The sequence below is a fragment of the Arctopsyche grandis genome, chromosome 7, assembly GCF_051622035.1.
Source record: "Arctopsyche grandis isolate Sample6627 chromosome 7, ASM5162203v2, whole genome shotgun sequence".
NCBI lineage: Eukaryota > Metazoa > Arthropoda > Insecta > Trichoptera > Hydropsychidae > Arctopsyche > Arctopsyche grandis.
In genome coordinates this window covers 6,373,833-6,388,070 of record NC_135361.1, presented here as the reverse complement: position 1 = coordinate 6,388,070, position 14,238 = coordinate 6,373,833, and the positions used below count along the sequence as shown (strand labels likewise).

The 14,238-nt window shown below is 36.9% G+C and overlaps 1 protein-coding gene across 4 annotated transcripts in view; it reads left to right on the top strand.

Moving 5' to 3' along the window:
• Spn (protein phosphatase 1 regulatory subunit spinophilin) overlaps positions 1-14,238 on the top strand; it is a 60,473-nt gene that overhangs the window by 16,356 nt on the left and 29,879 nt on the right. For all 4 annotated transcript variants that reach the window (XM_077434043.1, XM_077434044.1, XM_077434046.1 and 1 more), the window contains exon 2: positions 12,268-12,353. The gene's annotated coding sequence lies outside the window, so the exon portion shown is untranslated. The remainder of the gene's footprint in view (positions 1-12,267; positions 12,354-14,238) is intronic.

Here is a 14,238-nt window from a genome sequence, read left to right as displayed (position 1 = left end):
TGTTTTAGAATTTAGATTAATCGCCTTTTTAAACAACCTTGTTTGAACAATGCGATTATATTTATCAACTGGCAAATATTCGATTAAAAACGATGACGTCTGCGTTGAACGCATTTCAGAAGCATTTAACATTTCTTTATTGCTTATCTCTGACATATGTATGTACATTATCCAAGTCGACTCAGTTTCGTTTGTGTTAGTATGCATACAAGCGGATATTTGTTTAGATTGAATGATTTATTTTCTATTCCATTTGATTTAGTTAAGATGACTCGAGACTGTCGAGCAGGCCTACTTCGTGAAATTCGGAAATCTAATGAAAGAGCATACGGTAACCGACGAAGTCCGCAGTGGTTGCAATTAGCAATCAGCTGGTGATGAGCGTCTACTTTACCGCATGATTGTCATCAATGATCGTGTCAGGTAAACGCACGAGATATTGCGACGGCCTCGATCATTTTCATGACTTGCACCCAGTTCGTCACCTTGACCTGAATATGACCATACTACTGACTCCTACCTGCAGGTTGCAAAACCTGTTGGTAGCGAAATTTTAAATTCTGCTTGATGATTTATGTATGCGGTGGCTTTGACCGTTATCATATAATCGAAAATCAGCCAGTGGAATGAGTCCGATTCAACTTCAAATGGGAAATTACTTCAGAGGGCGATACAATGTAATCAGTTCTATTTTATTTCATAGAACATGAATACTTGCCTTTACAGATCGCTCCAAAGCGACGAGATACAAATACAATACAATCAATCCATATACATAAGCATTTTATACAATGCGAATTCATATGTATGTACAAACATCCACAGTCACATATATAGAGAAATTTTTGAAGCATTGTATAATCAAATTGGCGCTCCAAACTGACGCTGAATAACTTGAGATTAGCAAGAGAGAGATAGGAAAGGAGATGGCATTTTTTTACAGGAACCGTTTCAACGGAAATCAGTAAAATGGCAAACTCTGATAAGAAACGATGGACCTGGAGTCACAAACCAAGGTCTGGCCAGCAGCGGGACTCTAGTGGGACTCGAACTCGTGACTACTCTGCTCGAAAGCTTTACATGCTAACCACTATTCCACGCCGCTGGTTAATAATTATAAATTAATTATAACCATCAGTATATAATAATGGTTAGCGTGTAATGCTTTCAATTGTGTGGTCACGGGCTTAATACCTGGCTGTGCTGCTGGCCAGACCTTAGATATGTGATCGTTTCCCATCAGAGTTAGCCAATTTATCTAATTTCATTTAAATGAACACAGGCAACCCTGTCTTGTTTCTCGCAAAATTCGAGTTTACAGTATCTCGAATTTTATGATTTATAAAATGCTGCACATATCGAGTTTTTCAGCATCTCGAAATTCGGCGAATTATAAAAAAAAATGCAAATTTATCTCAACGATGTTCTGTAAAATTACTCTATAAATTGTTTGTCGATGTTTGTAAATGTCCAGGAAAGCGCATGGTGTTTACCTATACAATAAATAAGTGCATTACAAACTGTAATGGTAAGAACACACTAAAAAGTTGGATTCCAGCTGTGATACGCGTGTCTTCATGTCATGTCAATTAGTACGATCTCATTATTTCGGCATGTTTCTCTCGCATTTCTTCAAATATGGAAGTCAATACATAAAATACTCCAGAGGTGAGTTTTGCAAAGGATCGCGATTGCATATACTAGGCGTGCTAGCATTTTTTTGCCTGTGCAAAAAAAACGTTTAGGCGTGCTCTGAAAAAACATGCCGCGTACCACTCTGCGGCTGCACCTTTGCTACGTTTCCATTTGCGGGGAACTACCAGAATTCCAATGTGTAGATGCAATCTGCATCGCGGCAATCTTCATCTACACACTCGACGAACGAATCAGTACATATTGCACATGTTCTGGTTCGTTCGCCGAACACTGTTCGGACGAATGCTCGGCAAGTGGAGACGCATCTTTAAAAACTACCCGTCATCTTACAAATTTTGCGAATTGTTTTTGTTGTCGTGCAAAATTTTGAACTTGAACTTTTTACCGCTGAATTTGTTTGTCAAATATTAAACACGTCGTTGCAATTGATTCGGATGAGACTTTATTAACGACGAATCACATACCCACGCTCTGTTTGAAACCCACACGATACACATTCGCCTACTGAGCCTATTATATCTGGGTATTATATGTACATATACACTCATACGTTTTGGCATTGAATAAGTCCGCTTTATACGGAGCTTCAAAATTACTTTCCTATATGTGTAAATAGCGTGTCTTTAGAGCGCAAAGATGAGTTCATAAAATGGTTTAAATGAGTTATTTTGTTGATGAGCACATTAAAATCTTTTCAAAATAATGTAATTTTTTTCGGCTACGCCTATACAATGTACACAATTTTTAAGTTTTAACTTTAATTTGAAATAATGTGTCAATTTTTTTGCCAAAACCACCCATTGATATGTCAACGGGCACAATACTAGAAGAAATTAAAAGGCAAATGAATTTACGATTGAATAATTAGGTCGTCTGTAGGGTTTTGTGTTCAATCCTCAAGTCAGCGGTCACGAAAACAAACCGCAATCGAATAAGTAGTTTCCAAACGAAACACAGTTGATATAAATTCCAAAACAGCCTTCGCATCTTCAATTGTAACATAGTTAAGAGGGCTGTACACCCAAAATCTTAATTTTGTTACGTTCCTTTCTTCGATATATATATTGGGTGTATGTATATATTGAGTGAATGTGACAATATATAGCAATATATATATATATTGAGTGAATGCGACAGTTGCGCTTCGACCAGATAAAACGTATTTTAAATTGACAAAATCGAGGTTTCGTATTCTCCTATTTTCTCCTCCAAAACTGGACCAATTTTTAAAAAAATTTCATCATCGGTATGAGAAAGATACTTTCTGTGCATCTATCGGCGTATTTTTTTTTAAATCGACCGTTAAATAAGCACGCTGGACTCGTTTCGTGGGTGTAAAAAAGAGGCGATTTTATAGATGTTTAGCGGCTCCTAGCTCCTATAAAAAATAATTAATCAAAAAAATAAAACGATAGATGTACCCCAATGGTGGATATCCATAGCATATTAAAAAATAATTTCTCTAGTGCCATAATTGAGGAAGGGAGAAGTATAGTACGTTTGTATGGACTATTAATGCTATAGTCGACCCACAATAACCAATTACATTTCGTTTCAGTTTCGCGTTGCATTTTGGTCAAGAATTGCAACTTTGTGTGTGCGTATAGCGGTCGGTAGAATTTAAATTTTATTTTTTGTTAGTTTTCAGTTCGTGTTTCGTATTTTGAAATATTTATATAAATAAAATTTTAATATAAAAAAAGTAAGTTCTGACAAAACTAAATCTAAAATCTGACAAAACGTGTGGGTGGCGGAAAGTCAAACATATAAGGCTACTCGCCACCAAACGTCATCGTCTCCAAAAATTTTACATCCTTAAATGTCTTTGTTACTTTTTTTTTTTAATTTAATTAATAAAGATTATTTTTCACCATCGAACTATCGGAATCGATTTAAATGTCTATCGGTGACCAAACCGCGCAAAATGCAAAACTTACAGTAATATTATTAAAGACCTTGCTTTGAAAATAAATTATTTTACATCCTTACAATGTTGCGACACATTGAACGAATGCGACAGCATGCTCGGTTCTTGTTCTATTTCTGAACTAAACTGTCCTATGTTTTATTTACGTCCCTGGTTTTCTATATCTGCAATTTTCGGTGATCGGTTCTTGCTTGTTCGATTTTTTCGTGTCAGTTTTTCTCCAAATCGCCCTTGCAGAGTTATCACCTTTGCTTTCTAATACTCGTGATTGATATTTTACATCTAAGAAGAATCTTTGTAGTATGCTATTTCGATAACAGGATGGGTTATTTTCGTTCGGTTGTGATCATAATATTATTGTGCGTCTGCTCCCTGTCGTTAACCCCTTAAATGGCTTCTTCTCGTCTGTCGACGTTCTCCTCCTACTTCTCCTCCTTCTTCTCCTTCTTCTCCTTCTTCTACTTCTCCTTCTCCTTCTACCAGCAGCTTTTCTCTCCGTTTTTGATCCGCTTGCCCCCCTCCCGTAGCTCGTTTAATTCGGTTTCATAATCGCGATTATCGATCGCCCCTCACTCCTACTGTATATATATACATATTGTGAGGTAAAGGAACTCTGACATTGGAACTATTTTTGTAGCCAAGTTTTGCGATAAAAAAATACGCACCACACCTTGACAGTTTGGTGAGGGGTTTCATTTTCACACGAATGTCATAAAATACATACTACAATATATGTATATTCTTAGTTGCTTTTCGAGTGATACGTTGGGTGTATTGAAGTATTTGGCATCGATCTGATGCTTTGGTGGTTGTGCGAAAACTCATCGCAAAGAAATGCCATGAATGTATCGCATAATACTTTCGGATGAAAACAATTTTCTTATTCATACTGCTTCCTTCTGGTGCTGTTTTCTGTCATCGTGTTTTTAAGTTGCTGCTCGGAGTAAAGATCTCATGCTTTTCACAAAACGACCTTCTTGAGTTGAGCTAACAAGTCATTCTGACAGGTCAATTCCAGCTGTCTATCTTTATTTAAATTTCCAATTGCAGAATTCTGTGCTTGTTGTTTCTCATAATGTGGCACCAGTACCCTCGTTTTTCTTTTTTGCTAGCTCTTCATCTCCCGTCTGTATTAGTTATTCGTTTTACCAATCATTATTTTTTGCTTCTAGTTCTTTTACCAGGTCTGCATCTTTCAATTATTCAATATCTCTGGAATTTTATGATTTCTTTTCTGGATTCTGGAACTAAGAGGTTCTTTCATCCTCATAGTTTCCTACCTGTTGTCCAATTTTCTTTGGATTACTACCCATTGCAAGATTTTATAGTTTTCTTCTCTGAAAAGTTCATCTGGCTACTAGAAGTTTATCATTACATTAATTTTCAGACGACAATCCATATCAATCTTCAATTTGTGAATCTATTTTGTCTAAACTTTGAACTAGTAAAACATACGACACATCTTAAGTGTGTTCCGAGACTATATTAACCCGACCCAAGCAAGCATATTGGATGTTGTTAATTTTCCAATAGGTTGGGGAAAATTGCTCATATTGCAAAACGTATTGAAAGGGTCTGCTCGAGTGCCCTCGAGCGAAATACACCCCAAGATTGTCTTCAACACACATATACATGCTCTATCTCAAACGCTGGAAATCTGAGTAGACCCAGAAGAAGGGAGCGAGTACATATGTATTTAGTGGTATACACACACACATACAATATATACATGGAAAGCAGTAGGAGATGAGGTTAATGGACACTTATTGCGAATGCAGCTACATATGTATGTACACAAGAGTTAAAAGTGCTATGAATTGTCTTCTATAATATTGTGAACGTGCTTGCGATGCATTATGCATGTCACAATCTATTTTAATGTCGTCCACTTTCTTGTTTGACGTCACAGACCATGTCCGTTGTCCAGCGAGACCGCTTTTGTACACTTTCTATCTCCCTTCATTGACCCAACCCTCGGTTTTGTTTATGTATTCCATTACGCAAACTGTGAATTATTACAAGCAGCGATGTTTGGTAGCTACATGGCCGAAGTTTTTGCAGTTTCGTTTAAATCCTCCAATATTCTCATCTCTATGGTGTGTATTGTATCTATGTACATACGAGCGTGTTTTGACTGGCTTTTCTCATGTATTATTCATCTTTTTGTTCACAAATTAAATTGCGCTCGGTGTTTCAAAATTAGCCCAAAAACGAGAGCGCCAGAGCGAAACAATCCGCTAATACAATTTCTTGGATAAAGTTCGTGTGAATACGATAACTATATTATAATGGTTTTACTGTGATGGATGAAATTAATGCGTATAAATTATGGTAGACCTAATTGTAGGATCGTCAGATCGGCAGCTGTATAAAGTTGCAAACGCACTGAATCGTACGGCATGCACGTTCTCGTGGTTCCCAATTGGGAAGGGCGTTTCTTCAGGTCATTGAAGATTTAGAAAAATTTCTCCTACATTTCTTCAAATATGGGAATCACCGTTATGGATCTCTGTCAATACGGGGATAAAATACCACCGAAAACACTCCAGGTGGTGATTTTTGGCCTGGATGTGCAAAACTGTGTGTCTGCGCTTTAAGAATGATTCCGATTCGATCAGGCCTTGTTAAAATATTGAGGTCCGTTTCCATTTTGTGCCACCTATGACACGTCATTACTAAAGCCCGGACCCAGAGGGTGCCGCGTATTGTTCAAATGTTGTAAATGCATTGTTAAAGGTTTGCCGCACCTTTTTTACAAAGGATTTACAACAATGGAACAATGAGCGGCACCTTGGCTATCCTACCTCTAGTCATTACTAGTCTACAGCTAGTCATTAGAGCAATCCCAAATAATACACGTTTCAACAGTGCTGAAACCAAAGGTGGAAAAAAAGTTTTTCACAGTTAACAATAGCCAATTTAATAAGTTAATAATAGCCAAAACGCTCCGAAAGAATTTTTCCCTATGAGTATTAGTTTTATTTACATATTGCAAGAATTTGTATAGATTTATTCAACATACTTGTATATTGTTGAGCTGCTTTAAAATTATGACACAAAGCGCGCACGAAAACACAAGGCCTTGTATCCCGACGCTCAGATCCTTTTCCAATTGACAAGATTCCCTTCTTCACCTTTTTTACTATAATAGATACTTAGCCAATACCAAAGGGACTAAAAATCGAACATACTCAAAACGCGCACAGAGATACGAGGCGCACAACTACGAACAATACCTGCACATATGTATTTTTAATGGAACGCCTTGTGTCTTCGTGTTCGTCTTTGCGCGCCTTGATTTTGAACGCAGCTTTACCTACACATGTAAATACATACATGCAAAATATTTAATAAGACCTTATTCTGAATAGGACATTGTTGATAATGATGATTATTATACTTTGGCCAGTTTTTGTCTTGAATCGCTCATTTATTTTTAATTAATAAATTTATATTTGCCATTCCGGGTTTTGGCCTATGGCCAAATTTGTAAATGTGTACTTTATATAAATTTATAACATTATTCAAATAATCGTGACAAATGAGGACAGGTTGAAATTTGAAATCAAATAAATTGTAAAACTCCGATAGGAGCCGATCGACCATCAACACCGGGCCATTGATTGAAACCATGACAGTATTATAACTAGAGGTTGAGAAGCGTGCCATTCATTGATAATTGTTCGCTGTGCTTTGACCAATTTTATTTAGAACCTTTTTTTTGCCTTCTAGCTTTGTAAATAGACCCAAAACGCCCTGATTCCTGGAGAAAGCAAGCTGGTTATCCGTCCTTTAATTATAAATCTAACCTTCTGAGATATGTTGCTGGCTACATAATTTGCCGCAATATTTTGAACCATAAAAACTGAGCATTTTTTGGCGATTTCATGAAACGAGCAATTTAACGAATTGCGTGTAATATTTATTCCACTTTAATTTTAAGGTTTTCTATTTTCATTTTAAGCAGCTTATGTATATACACCTAGTATATAGGCTGTTGAGCAATTATGATGACGGTTTGATAAATTTACACCCCATTCTTTGTTCTGCTGTGACTCATCGGGTCTCCCCATTCGGCTCGCGTTCTCTTCGGTTTGTTTGAATTCAGTCTGGGTACTTTCGGAACGGGCGATAAAATCGTCGAACCTTTCGTTGCGGAATTTCAACGGTAATAAAAAACAACTCGTTCGCGTAAAAACACCTAGAATATTACCCGTTTCGGTGGCCTTCATGGGTGTGCTCAAAACTTTTTTACTTTTTTTTTCGCATACACTGAATTCACAAAAGGGTTGAATATTTCAAGGGATCGCTGCCCTTTTCACGTACGTATTTCGCAATTTTATGGCTAAGCGATGCTTTATTTTTTTGTTTAATATGTACGTACATAAATACATACATACATACACGTGTATGCTTTCGGAATGGTTTAACCTTTTGCCAGTTTTTAATGTAACAATACATATGTATGGGTATGATTCAATCAATTTCTATCGTAAAAGATTTTGCGTATAATGAAAGCGTGGAAAGGGTTCTATAGAGAAACGTGCGAGTGAGAATCGTTTTCAAGGTCACTCTTGTAATGGAGTGAGGCAAATGTCAAATGGATTAAAAATAAGTGTTTGGATAAAATGTATATAATATATTGCACGTAGAAAGGATTAAAGAAGGGATCGGAAGATGAACGTATTGGAGAGAAACATGACTGATATTGTACTTGAAGGGTATCCAAAGGGATGTGAAAGAATGCAAGGAAGTCTGAAACGACTTAACAAAATGTGTGCTTTCTATTTAAGAAGATGCAAGAAAACAACGGTCATTGTGCGTGCATATATTTTTTGTAGAGTGGGGGTGGACCCTAGTATATAGAATGAATATTGCACAATATAAGGTGATTCAAATGTGAATGGTTTCACTTTCATATTTGTTTAACATTGATTAAAATTTATTTTATGGTTATATATTTGTGTGAGATTTAGTATTCTAACTTAGAAGAATGCATGTATAAATGATTAGGTTGGCATGCATGAGTAGATTGAATGATGAGGTTGGTAATACATATGTCAGTTGAGTTCGTTGTGGCTCTTCCCAGTTTTAAACTGCCTAAAGAGTCTCATTTCACTGTACTGCCTAAGTTTCCTGATAACCGGATTCTACATTTATTTAATATGTTTTGATTTTGGGTTGTCTGGGTGCTTAAAATAATGAAACATGCACGCCACAGCATAGTGTAATAGTAAAGCTTTTGCATACCAGTAGATAGGTTGTGGGTTCAAGTCCCGACCAAATACGCTGCTGGCAAAGTCTTATTTATTTATTAATTTTTAATCTATACCAGGAAGCCTACATTGAAACCCCAATGCGCCTTCCTGGCCAGAAACATTGTACATTTGATACAAGTATTATACAAAGTAAATACATATCAATTAACACCCACAGAGACATCTATGGTCAGATTTGTAAATTTGCAGCATTTTATAAAATTCAGCGAAATTCGAGATTGCTGAAAAGTCGAGATTTGCGAGAAAATGGGTAAGTTTGCCAATTTGTTGGAACCGTTTCAATGAAAACCGGATAAATTGGTAATCTCTGATAGGAAACGATCGACCTGGAGTCACAAATCCAAGGTCTGGCCAGTAGAAACCAGTGGGATTTTAACCCGTGACCACTCTGTTCAAAACATTATACGCTAACCACTAGTCTATTCTGCTGGTTATTAAAACACAGATCGACCGTTTTCTGCTAGAATTTTTTCTAGCTTAATTGTTCAGACGGATACAATAAATCGGTATCATCCACCTCAGTTTTTCGCAAATTTGAGTTATTATCATCTCGATTTTTTTAATCTTATATAAAAATATTCTACCTACATATAATGTATTTCTCACAATTTTTTTGTATCAAAAATATTTTGTTGACTGAGCATAGATATCAGTATATCGTATTCTATGTACTGTTATGTTTGAAAAATTGTTAGTACTTATGTACAAAAATTATATGTGTCGCCTTGGGGGTAATTCCTGTCATGGCAATAAAATGTATATGTAAATAAAATGTATGGGAGACTCATATGAATGTCATTTGAGGACGAATGATTTATCAGGACGAGTCGAGTGTGGGATTTAGTTTTTTAACTTGGAAGAATGCATGTATAAATGATTAGATTGGCATGCATGGGTAGAATGAATGATGAGGTTGGTAATACGTAATGTGTCGGAACAGTTTAGTTCGTTATGGCTCTCCGAGTAACAAATAATGTTTTAAATTGCCCGACGAGTCTCACTGTCTCCTAAAAACCAGATCCTACATTTGTATGGTACAAGTATACAATGTGTCCTATCAAAGTATCTCCGACTTGTGCTCATTTTTTCAAAAATAATTACGTAACATCGAAACGAAGAAATGATCACTCGTGACAAAACGTCGTGTAGGACTGCGACTACCAATGTATGATACCTCGATATATTATATATTTGCTATCTACTAATCTTATCCCGAACCGAACTGAGTGCTTTCGCTTAGTCTATATGCAAATATATGTATGATAATATACATAATTTGAGCTTTAGACGTTACATTCGATATCGACGTATGCGACCTGCTCCGGAAAGCATCAATCGCGCGAATCTCGAATGTGTAGTGTGTACATATGTATCTTCCGGAAATTCCCGTTTCACGATACATCAAGCATCCGGTTTTTCAAGAATCGCTTTTAAAATCCATCGTCGAGGTTCCCTTTTTGCCGAAAGAAGAAAAAAGAAAGAAAAGACTGACGATGAGTCGGGATGATAAATGGATCACTCCCCGTCAAGAAGAATTGCCGCGCTTTTCTAACATTTTCCGCCTTTCGGCTTGAACTTTCACTTTTAACCCGAACGTTTCTTATTATTATCTGTTGTTTTTTTTCTGTTTTTTTTTTTGGTGACGCGTGCGATCGCTTTCTCGCAGAGTTGGGCGCGTCAGAATCGCGTGTCGGCTCTCATTATTTTGTAACAATGCGAGATTTAATTTGGTTCATTCTCGGAGGGCACCTCAGTAGAGGAAGAGAGATAGAGATTACCGATTTTATTATCACCAGCTCTTTTCCTACGCGAAGAAATGTGTTTTTGACGTAGAACTACATATGTACTCGCGTTTGTATCAGCGATAACCGTAACAAATAGTCAAGAGTGTAGCTCGGTGGTTGCGTTAATTCTAACCACCGAGTGGTTGCAGGATTTGACCTTAATTGAAAAGAATTTATTCCGAGTATTTCTGTAGTGCTGCAGGTCAGATTTGGATATTTGTGACTCCAAGTCGATCGGTTCCTATCAGAATTTGTCAATCTACATATAATATATATAAAAACGGACCGTCGGTATGTGGATATGTGACTATGTGTGTGGCACACGCCCAATCAGAGCCAAGTATTCGAGACGCGGGGATGGGGGGGATGGAGCCTCATTTGACGACAGGCATATGCGAAGTTGGGTTGTGTGTGTAGAGTCACGGGCGACACACACACTTTATTACGATATTATGTGCGCCCGCGTGTCTATAAATTACCTTACTACATATTTATATTAAAACACATAACTTTATTTTAATTCGTGTATCAATTCCTTTCCGAAACCACCCGTTGAAATCAACAGGCAGAACACTAGTCTTATTTATTTATTGTTGAAACGGTTTCTCGCCAAATTGGCAGAAACCATCCTACCCACTATGTCAACACTTTTTGAAAAATTTGTGTATAATCTATACATTTATATTTACAATGTACAATAGTGGGGTGTTGTGGCAATCGCACGGCCTTACTTACGTGTGCGCAAGTAGATGACTACTACAAGGGGGCTACGTGACGTCATACATAGTCCTCGTGTGTCCTGTTCGAACAGAGGCTGTGCGACAAAAACTGGGAGATTTTCACGGCTCGCCACTGATGTATAATACAAGTTTAATGCCATGCCGCCTTTCCCAAGTATCAAATTTATTATATTCTAAATTCAAACGATTGTATCGAAAACTTAAACTTAATTCGTTAAATAAAAGACGTGTCTGCCGATTGGTCTTCACACTAAGTGGGCAACTTGGTTACAAATAATGGTGACAACCAGACTATGTACAGGAACTGAGATACTGTAGTACCGCAACCAAACCAGTTTTTGTTTGAAGAAACCATAGAAGGGTTCATGCAATACCCCCAAAAGCATTTTCCGATGCCACGACAATGACCACACAACGACACTTAGTCTGCGATAGTTGGCTCAGACGACAATCGGTCCATACAACATCTCATAAAAAATCTAAATCCTATGAACACAATGTCGAATGGACCAGTGGTCGCGTGGACATAATGTCGTCCAAGTCAACTGTCGTAGACAAATTGTCGTTGGGCCTGATGTCCGTGGGTCATTTGTCCCACGACATTTTCCACGATCCACCACGCAGAGAAATGTTTCAGATTTTTTACTATCTAAAAAACCCACGTGCTACATGCACCGCTGTGTGATTTCGCCCTAAGACGACTAAAGCCACTTCTATTATTATTGCATTTCTTTGCCACACGTCACAACGATGAAATGAACGAATCTTTCTAAGATTTTGGTTTTTCATTTCCGCAAAAGAACGTTTAAACACACTTCGACTCAATAACTATTTGTTTATTTATACATATGCTTGATATTAAAAATGTGTTTTATTTTCAGATGACCGTGTGTTGGGGTGGCGGTGCGCGGCCACCCTCTGCAGGGTTGCCGCCGCCCTTCGGTGTCTTCTCACCGACGCCTTTTAGGTAATTTGTCTATCTTTATACATTTTCGGTTTCCCGAATTGTCAAACCGCGTTTCGACGTCGCCCGCTAATGGCGTTTCCGTCTGTCGTATCGGGCGGTGAGTGATCTTTCAGGTAGCAAGTGCACCAGATCCACTTTCAAGATCAACAGTTCATTATCATTAAATGATAAATCGCTTTCGTTCCACCAGCTGATTGTGCGGGTCATATGGTAGCCGAAGTCGCCCCAATCATATATGTACTAGTGAATGTGTAATTGCGGCGACTTTAGACGTCTTCTGTTACCGTATTATCTTAATATTCATACAATACCCAACACCAAATCCAATAATAGTAACTTGTACATCTAATGTAACTGGACACAATTATACAACAATCGCCTATTTCACTGTCCACTTACCCCTAATATACAAAAAAAATGACACTCCTGGTATACATATGTAAAAATAAATATTGAAATACACCGAAAAAGCTGGGAAAAAGAGTACACCAAGTATATCGAAATACACCGACAACATTGGGAAAACGAGTCTTGAGATATTTCAATTTGGTGGAACGAAGTAGTCTAAAATAAGATTGCTTTAATGATAAAATTGAAGTTGTAATCATATTAACAATGAAATTGTAATGTAATCCATACAGTTAAGAATAGTTTATCAATGTATGATTGTCCATAAATGAGTTTATGTATTTACAGAAATGAACTTTTCAATCATCACATAAATTAAATCAGCTGATAACTAAAAATAAAACTATCACTGTTTGAACTGTGTACATGTGTAGCTTGTATTGGTTAGAAATTTTGTTTTGGAGAAATAAACAATGCAATTTGAGGTTATGGGTAGCTGTTGAACTAATTGTATGTATGTAAGCTTATTGTAAAAAACTTAATGTATGTAAGCGTATTGTAAATCATATTAACAATTAGATACAACATAACTTCTTATTGAATACTTATCTCGCAGATAAAACTCCGTAAAAAGATATACTTTTAGCCGTGAAATGTCAGATTTGACATCTTTGGCCTTAAATCAATATATATCGTGTATTACCCTGCAAGAAGCTACACGCCAAATTTGAAATTTATATATACATATGTGAGTTAGAACTATAAATATTTATATATTATAGATAAGGAGAACCAATAGAGCAAATTTCATAAAATATAGAGTGAATTATAGGCGTTTAAACAATTAAAATTGATAAGGCCGTGTCATGGCGAACAGTTTACGCCTTGTTAAACAACGCTTGTTAAACGTCAGGGAGATTTACTTTCCCTGTTTTTAAAACGCGTTGTATACGATATTTTATCTCCAACGTAATGGCAGACGATACATTAACGTGTATTGATGACCAAAATGAGCAATATGGCAAAGTATGAAAACGATTGGATAAGAGATAAAAATGACCACTGACACGAAAGCCATGTGAAACGTAAAGGAGGTAAGTAATAATAAGTAATAAGTAAAACACGCTAGCACGACTGATATATGCTATGACAATCCAGGCCAAAAAGAAATTTATAAGAAACATGTTCAAATAATGGGTCTGGTTCACTGCATTGAAAGTCGAAAGATCGAAAAGCAAATATCGGAAAGCAAAGATCGATTGCATGGTAAACGGTACTATGTATATATAATATATATATGTGGCGTGCGGTGAAATTCTCTCTCATTTTGTCGTACAGCCTTACTTAATGTGCACGGGCAGGATACAAGAGGAACAGCCTGTTCCTCTTGTATCCTGCTCGCGCACATTAAGTAAGGCTGTACGACAAAAAGAGAGAGAATTTTACCGCACGCGACTGATATATGTATATACTACCCGCTCTTCATATGTATGCATGGTAAACGAACAAGAATAAATATTTCGATTTTTCGACTTTC